Source organism: Hypomesus transpacificus, chromosome 13 (assembly GCF_021917145.1).
Source record: "Hypomesus transpacificus isolate Combined female chromosome 13, fHypTra1, whole genome shotgun sequence".
Taxonomy (NCBI): Eukaryota; Metazoa; Chordata; class Actinopteri; order Osmeriformes; family Osmeridae; genus Hypomesus; species Hypomesus transpacificus.
Window position 1 is genome coordinate 4,888,181 of NC_061072.1, and position 9,076 is coordinate 4,897,256.

Genomic DNA, 9,076 nt, shown 5'->3' on the forward strand with positions numbered 1-9,076 from the left:
GTAAAAATGTTTGTTGGTCTGCTGCTACTTTTGAATCTTGTATTTAAAACACTTCTTATGATTTGCCTGTCCAGCTGACCTGAAGCAGATGCACAGGCAGAATGAGGAAGCTTGGTTGAACCCCGAGACCTCTCAGAGAAATGTCACCAGGCCCAACCTGAGAGAGGACAGACTGCCTCCTATAAACACAGTCTCAGGTAGACAGTCACTGCACCAGCTGGCACATTGCAGATAACACATACATTAAAGTGCATGGAATACACAAGGTTGTAATATATTTCATCTTTGCAGGTTCTGATCATGTCCAGACCAGTGACATTTCCTGCAGTTTGTTTGCTAACCAGCAGACAGGGGCGCACTGGGGGCAACACCTGGCCGAGGGCAGGGGTCCCTGGGCTGAGGAGGGTGGACCTCCCTATAGAGAGAGCAGGACCACCAGACTGGGAAGGGTGGAGCCTGTTGAGCGGAGGGCACCAACGTACCAAGAGGAACTAGAACAGCAGGTGACCCCCCCTCCCTTCTATGAGTTGGGATACTGTACAAAAATACACAAAGTACTGTAAATAGTATTGATTCTGCTCATAGATAAGTGACTGGTATTGAAGGTACAAACTCACCAAAACATGGACTGAACTTAGATACATGGAATTTTCTTGCTCAACTTTGAGTTGAGATTCTGTGTTTTACTTTAGTCTATGTTTGAAACAAGTAGAGCAATGATGGTGGGCATGTAATGCTTTGACGTGAATGGTACAGAGAATGGAGGAGTGAACGTTTTGGTCGGATCAATGATAAAAGTTGTAGATTTATATCGATTTTTAACATCATTTGTAAGTTAGTTTGATTCATTCCATTTAGACCGTCTCACCCAGTGAAAGTCAGTCTCATGTGCATGATGATGTCATAATCTATGCTGGGTCTATCCTCAAATCTTTGGTACATGTAGTTCCACGGGAGTCAGTATTCCTCACCATATTCTTTCAAAATCTTGAATCCCTCCAGATCCAGGAGAAGCAGCAGCGCCTGAGGCTGGAAAAGAAAGAAAGAGACTGGGCTGAGGCCAAGATGGAGGCTGAAATGAGGAACTACAACCCATGGGGCCGGGGAGGGTGCGGCGCACCCCTCAGAGACACCCGAGGGGACCTCATATGTACGTTGTAGCATGTTTCACTAACCTTCATTGTTGGCTCACCTTTCATATATATAGGTGCTCATCTGATCTGTGAAGCCCTCTGTGACATTGTAAGAAGGGCTATACAAATAACATGATTTGATATAGTCACTTTGTAGAGGGCCACATTTTAAACAGTTTTGAAGTCAGGGGTAAAAATGTTTGTTGGTCTGCTGCTACTTTTGAATCTTGTATTTAAAACACTTCTTATGATTTGCCTGTCCAGCTGACCTGAAGCAGATGCACAGGCAGAATGAGGAAGCTTGGTTGAACCCCGAGACCTCTCAGAGAAATGTCACCAGGCCCAACCTGAGAGAGGACAGACTGCCTCCTATAAACACAGTCTCAGGTAGACAGTCACTGCACCAGCTGGCACATTGCAGATAACACATACATTAACGTGCATGGAATACACATGGTTGTAATATATTTCATCTTTGCAGGTTCTGATCATGTCCAGACCAGTGACATTTCCAGCAGTTTGTTTGCTAACCAGCAGACAGGGGCGCACTGGGGGCAACACCTGGCCGAGGGCAGGGGTCCCTGGGCTGAGGAGGGTGGACCTCCCTATAGAGAGAGTAGGACCACCAGACTGGGAAGGGTGGGGCCTGTTGAGCGGAGGGCGCCAACTTATCAGGAGGAACTGGAACAGCAGGTGACCTCCTCCCCCCCACCTCTATATGGATATTGGAATACAGTACCAAAATACCCCAAATGCAATTAGTTCTGCTCATAGATAATGTTTCGGGATTGAAAGAACAAACTCACCATCATGTGGACTGAACTGTAGAACATGGAATGTTCTTCATCAACTTTGAGATGTGGTGGTTGAAATTGAGATGTGGTGGTTGAAATTGAGATGTGGTGAATGAAATTCCAAGGTGGACCTTGTGATGGTGGGCAGGCATGTAAGGTTTTGACAGAAAGGGTAGAGAAAAGGGAGTAGGTAGCCTTTTGGTCAGATGAAACAGAGCAGTTGTACATCAAAGTAGATTTGTGTTTTTTTTTTTTATACGTTACTTGAATTCACAAAGGGGATCCTTCCCATTTAGAGCCTTTAGCGACTCTGTTTCATAATGAAATAATCTTTATGCTTTTATAACCTGATAAAGGTAAATACAAGACCATCTTTATTCACAAAGGATGAATTATTCTAGTTGTGCAAGATGAAAGTCTCATGTTCATGATGTTGTCATTGTGTACGCTGACTGAGTCTATCCTCAAACCTCTGGTACATGTAGTTCCAGGGGAGTCAGTATTCCTCACCAAATTCCTTCATAACCTTGAATCCCTGCAGATCCAGGAGAAGCAGGAGCGCCGGAGGCTGGAGAAGGCTGAGAGGGACCGGGCTGAGGCCAAGCTGGAGGCCGAAATAAAAAATTATGACCCATGGGGCCGGGGAGGGTGCGGCGCACCCCTCAGAGACACCCAAGGGGACCTCATTAGTACGTTGTAGCATGTTTCACTTACATTCCATGTTGGCTCACCCTACAGGATTGCATAAGTTGATTGGAGTTCAATTGATGGCATATATTTCTGTGTAAAGTGTCTGACTGTACTCTGCCTGTCTAGCTGACCTGAAGCAGATGCACAGGCAGAATGAGGAAGCTTGGCTGAACCCCGAGACCTCTCTGAAAGAAGCCACCAGGCCCATCCTGAGGGAGGACAGACTGCCTCCCATCAACACAGTCGCTGGTAGACAGTCAATGCACCAGCTGGCACACTGCAGACATCACATCATTTCACGCGAATGTAATACACACGTACACACAATGCATATGACTGTTCTACTTTATCTTTGCAGGTTTTGCCCCTGTCCAGACCTCCATGTTTGCCAGAGGAAATGTGTTTCCTAACCAGCCAACGCTTCATCAACTCACTGAACTGGATAAGTATAAGCTTGGCCTAAAACAACAGGTACAGTGTGGTATGGTATGGTTTGGGATGTGTTATGTACAGATTTCAAGACCCTGGCCTCTGGTGGCTGTTGGGTCTTTTAGCTTCAACAAGCCATTGATTTAAAGGATGTTGTGTACTGTACACAAACACACACACCCACACACACACACACACAGGTACACGATGTTGTATAACAAACTGTTTACCTTTCGGGCCCTGCCCAGATTGAGGAGAAGCACCTTAGGGAGGCAGAGGAGAGGGAGAAGCTACGCCTGGAGGAGGCGAAGGAGGAGAGGAGGCTGGCAGAGCAGAGGGCTCAAATGAAGAGGGAGTTTGACGAGGAGAAGGAGATCCGAAAACTCAAGGAGATGGAGGTCAGCTGGGCACTGATTGGCTAAGAGGGATTTGGCAGACATTATTGTATATGCCTTTGCAATATACAGTATACAACTTATCTTATGTGGACCACACACTCTTGAATAACAATGCTGAACAATCTTGATAGTAGAATTGGATTTTTATGGTGTGGACAATACACGTAAGGGTTGATTTTAAGCGAGTGTAACATGTTCTTGTGACTCAGCTGTAATTAGCTCAATAAAGTTTGGTCTTCTTCTTGCAACAGAAAAGGGGCAAAAACAAGGAGCTGGTCCGTCTTGCAGAGGAGAAGAAGAAAGAGGTGGAGAAGAAGAAGAAAGAGGTGGAGGAGAATGAGATTGCTGCTGGGAGGATGCGCTATGAGAAAGAGAGACAGACGCGCATTCAAGAGGTGAGAGGACCACAAAACTTTATTAGAAAGTTAAACAAACAGAAATATCAGTATGATCCCCATCTTACTGTCTATCTGCAGGTGCGAAGGGAGATCTCGCCTCCCATCCCCACGCTCCAGAAGAGACACAGGACCCCCCAGTCCACCTCCAGTCCCCCCAGCATGGACAGCAGACGATCCACCTCCTCCATGTCTGTAAGTTACCGCTTGTATAAACCATAAACGTACTGTGGAGTGCATCATCTGAAAACAGGTAGAAACACATGTCTCTGTCCCCCACAGACACCTTTTAGGAATGTTCTCTTTCAGGAGTGTTCTTGTGACTCAGCTGTTATTAGCTAAATAAAGTTTGGTCTTCTTCTTGCAACAGCAAACGGACAAAAACAAGGAGCTGGTCCGTCTCGCAAAGGACAAGAAGAAGAAAAGGGTAGAGGAAGAGGAGATTGCTGCTGGGAGGACGCGCTACGAGAAAGAGAGACAGGCGCGCATTCAAGAGGTGAGAGGACCACACAACTTGATTAGAAAGATTTGAACAAACAGAAATATCAGTATGATCCCCATCTTACTGTCTATCTGCAGATGCGAAGGGAGATCTCGCCCCCCATCCCCACCCTCCAGAAGAGACACAGGGCCCCCCAGTCCACCCCCAGTCCCCCCAGCATGGACAGCAAATGCCCCACCACCCCCATGTCTGTAAGTTACCGCTTGTATAAACCATAAACGTAGTATGGAGAGCATTGTCTGAAAACAGGTATAAACTGATGTCTCTCTCCCCCCCCACACACCTTTTAGAAGGGTTCTCTTTCAGGGCTCCAATCCCAGACAGCTTCTGTCCCAGCTGTTAGGAAGGAGTTGAGAGCTGCAGGTAACACACACACAAAAACACTAAATGTTCCAAATAGCTAGAACCAACACATTGTGGATTAGTTGGTATGTTGGTATGTGATTGTGTGTGTACGTGTGTCAGGCTGCCTACCAGAGTACGAGAGGGAAGTCCTCTGTAAGTTGTCTGCAATCCGTAAAAAGCTGCTCAGAGAGCAGAAACGGGCGGAGGGCCAGATGATGCGCTCAGAGTGAGAGGAGCTGGACTCACTTGACAGGTAACACCCTTCGCGACTGGGGCACTACTGCAAAGTTTAGGGGAGAATAGAACAGAGTTTGGTCATGAAGTATGAAATGCTACATTTCTCTATGTGGCTTAGGATGGAGGCTTCCAGGGAGTTTATCAGACTGCCAGATGACTACATCCTGTCAAAGAGGGTGGACCCAAAGAACATGAAGAAATACTGACTCACTTTCTTTCTCTTTCTCTCTCTCTCTCTCTCTCTCTCTCTCTCTCTCTCTCTCTCTCTCCCTGTCTCTCTGTCTCTATTAGTCTCTCTCTTTCTCTCTTTCTCTCTCTCTCTCTATTTCTCTCACTCTCTTACTCACTTTCTTTCTCTCTCTCTCTCTCTCTCTCTCTCTCTCTCTCTCTCTCTCTCTCTCTCTCTCTCTCTCTCTCACTCTCTCTCTCTCTCTCACTCTCTTACTCACTTTCTTTCTCCCTCTCTCTCTCTCTCTCTCTCTCTCTCTCTCTCTCTCTCTCTCTCTCTCTCTCTCTGTCTCTCTCTCTCTCTGTCTCTCTCTCTCTCAGTCTCTCTCTTTCCCTCTCTCTCTCTCTCTCTCTCTCTCTCTCTCTCTCTCTCTCTCTCTCTCTCTCTCTCTCTCTCTCTCTCTTTATCTCACTCTCTCTCTCTCTCTCTCTCTCTCTCTCTCTCTCTCTCTCTCTCTCTCTCCCTTGTTGGCTTTCTGAGAGTAGACTGTCTTCTAGACTGCAACCTTCTTTACCCTACGAATCCATTAGATCATAAAAAGTTCCAGAAAAAAGTGGAGAATAAATGGCAACTTATCACATCTGGAAATTAATTGCTTGTTGAGTTAATTAAAACTAGCTTGTATAGCATCATCATTAGAACTGCATCATTTGACGTCTGTATTAGGATATTTACATTTGAATGTCCATTTTATATGAATTGCGATTGTATGTTTCAGTTGAAAACGTATTGGACTGAATAAAAAAAGGTCCATTGTGGATACTTATTATTTGGTGTAACTGAACCAATTGTCTTTGTCACACAAACTCATTACATAAGACTCAAGGTTGACTGGACACAACTTTCTATTCTAACTTTCACACATTTCTACCATCATTTCCTTTCCAGCAAATTCTTTCTTTTGGTTAAACCATTAATGACAGATTTCGCCCTTGTAATATTAATACGGCATGACAACAGAAATAGTTCCACTGGTAGTATTTTTGGATGACACACACAGCTCAAGTTGGTAGTAGCCTATTACTAGTTTCTGATATTATCTCCTGCATGAAATGAACAAAAATGGAATGGGAAACTGAAGTTAACAAATTACTTGACCTATGGGAAGAAGTTAGCATTAACCGAACGTTATCTGAATTGAGCAAGAAAGACAAGAACGGTCTTAAAACTGATTTTACGCTAGCTGAAATAATTGAACATTGGCGAACTGTAGGAGTTCATTAAAAAAAAGCTGAAAAGAAACAAACATTGAAGATTACTGTACATTTAATTGGCAAATGTCTTCTCAACTCTGTCCTCAAAGCAGCGACCCCTTTTTGTCCCACAAGGCAACACACCGCTAACATAAGCAGTGAAGAGACCAGCCATGCTGGCTCACATTCTACTACTGAGTGTTCAGACACAGTGGACAGTGGAATTGGTGCACAAATTCCCAAACCGCGTTCTACAAAGAACCGTTTTGCTCCTGATCCGCCACGCATTGCTGCCATAAAAATGGCGACAGAGGTAAAACCCAAGCCCCAGCAGCCCCCTCATATACAGTGTAACTTCTGTAAAAGACAAGGACACACCGAAATGCGATGTTGGGATCTTGGCAGAAATATGCCTATTCCACCCACACGCTTGTTTTATGCTAACAACAAAGTTAGATTTTGTCGTGCTTGTCTAAGAAGTGGTCACACTGAGTCCAAATGTTGGGATCTGGGAAAGGGTAGGCGTCCCCCATTTTTCATGCAGCATAAGCTGAGCCTTTATCAAGACAAACAAACCTTAACATTTTTTATGTGATTACATGCAATTCCAACTATATTTTAATTTAGACTTAATTCAGGTCCAAATTGTGATATTGCTACATTCCCACTGTATCACCCCTGTGTTTTAGTCGTTGTTGTAGTTCAAAGATTTGTTGGGGACAGTTTATTTGTTGCTGCTCCAGTTCCTTTAGCTGCTATGCATAGTGAATATGGTTTGTCCATCCATGAGTTCCTATGTTGGTTTGTGTGGATGAGTATTGGGTATTGTGGATCAGTATGTACCTTTGTGTGTTTTAGAGTGGTGGTAAATGTTCTGTGTTTTAGCTAAACTCACAATGGTTCCTGACCTGTAAATGTAGATTGGTATAACTTGTATTTTATTATTACTGTTTAATTTGTTTTATTTTGACCCAAGAACACTGTTTTGCTTTAATTGCTATTTTCATCTATGCTAGATGATATGTGTGTGTACCTCTCATCTATATACTTGTATCCTTAGTATAGTTAGACCACATTTAAATTTAAGATTCAAATTCGAGTCAAATACCTGGAATTCTATCGGTATTGGCATTATTTGGTTCATGCTAATACACTGTTCAGTTTCCCATCTTCCTTTAAACCGTAGGGGAATTCGTTTTGGTTGTTTGGACAATATTTAACCCCCTACAGGGTCAACATGTCTGAGGGAACACCAACACTTGAACTGAGGGAAACCATTAGTTCAGTCAACACACACACGATTGATTTCACCATTTATTCATATACATGAGAATAGGTTAAAGACTATTACAATAATCTATATATATATATATAGATTATCAGAGAGACCGAAGACTTTATAGATTCCATGCTACCTTGCCCGGAGGCTAAGCTACCGGCTAATGAGCCACCCTTGGAACCAGCTTTCTCTCCACCGGCCGATCGACCAGATGAGTCATGGCCTGCTCTCGGCGCTAAACCAAAGAGGCCTAGCGCTGCTTCTACCTTCATCGGAGATGGGACTGGCGCCAAGGATAAAAAGCCAAAAAAGCGAGGCAGAAACTCTTCCCGCATCACCTCACCTTCTAGCGTGCTAGCCACGCAGCTAACCAACATGAAGAGCCCGGATTACCGACACACCATGATGGTAGCTACTACACACATGCAAATCCAACATATCATCGTCTGCTACGACGAAGAACTGGCTCCGCAGCTACAAATAAGGCAAACGTTAGAAATGCAAACACAACACCACACATTGCCACTATCTTGATTGGAGATGCCATGACAGCACGTGTTAAACTGGCAAAGACAGAAAATATTTGTCGTAGCAACACATCTGTCAAGGAACTGTCGTCAGAGGTACTAACAATCCTCAACAATAAACCAAACAACCCTAAGATTATCATCCACACTGGCTCGTTTGATATCCTATACAAGAAAACTGGCACTGAGATACTTAAAAAACGTTTCACCCAGCTACTGAACACACTCAACAGATATCAAGATGTATTCATCAGTGGACCAATTGCATGCTTTCGAAGAGGAAAAGAAGCCTTCAGTCGACTACTATCTTTCAACACATGGTTGGCATCTGTCTGTCTGGCACACAAACTGAGATTTATCGATAATTTCAATGTGTTCTGGAACTGTGCAGACCGTTTTCAAGCTGACTCCACCCAAACCGTAGAGGATGTCGACTACTGACAGCAAACATTAGTCACGTGCTCCTGACCACAAATCAAGTTGCTCCCCCTATCCCTGTTGTGTCTAAGATGACTGACACATCCCAAACAACCTCCCATCGAACAGAACAGAACGTTCAAACAGCCTCCTGCAAGGACATGGGCCTTGCACAGATCTGCACCCCCCGGATGAATTCCCTTGTGATGGAACAGCTCAGTGACATAGACTTTCCCAAAGAAATACTACGCTAGGACAGCCACCATGCTATTTCATAAGACATACTGGTCATCATCACAAACAGAAAATGGCATGGTAAAATGCATGGTTACAAACCTGAAACTAGTGTTAGAAGTCACAGAACTATCCATATTCTTCAAACAGATTTATCAACCCCTGTTTTATCTGTTAATACCCCACAGATGAAACTGGCCCTTCTAAATGTTAGATCACTAAATAACAAAACATTTCTAGCTAATGATGTGGTCAAAGAAAACAAATTAGACTG

General features: G+C 44.1%; 2 long non-coding RNA genes across 2 annotated transcripts; both read left to right on the forward strand.

Moving 5' to 3' along the window:
• The first annotated feature begins 2,504 nt into the window (after positions 1 to 2,504).
• On the forward strand, positions 2,505 to 3,736 carry LOC124475999. Its single transcript, XR_006956987.1, has 4 exons — positions 2,505 to 2,616; positions 2,744 to 2,866; positions 2,976 to 3,444; positions 3,696 to 3,736. It is a non-coding gene; the product is annotated as an uncharacterized LOC124475999 (long non-coding RNA).
• Positions 3,737 to 3,797: 61 nt separating this feature from the next.
• LOC124476002 lies at positions 3,798 to 4,249 on the forward strand. The gene is made up of 3 exons (XR_006956990.1): positions 3,798 to 3,839; positions 3,921 to 4,034; positions 4,210 to 4,249. It is a non-coding gene; the product is annotated as an uncharacterized LOC124476002 (long non-coding RNA).
• Positions 4,250 to 9,076: the final 4,827 nt, after the last annotated feature.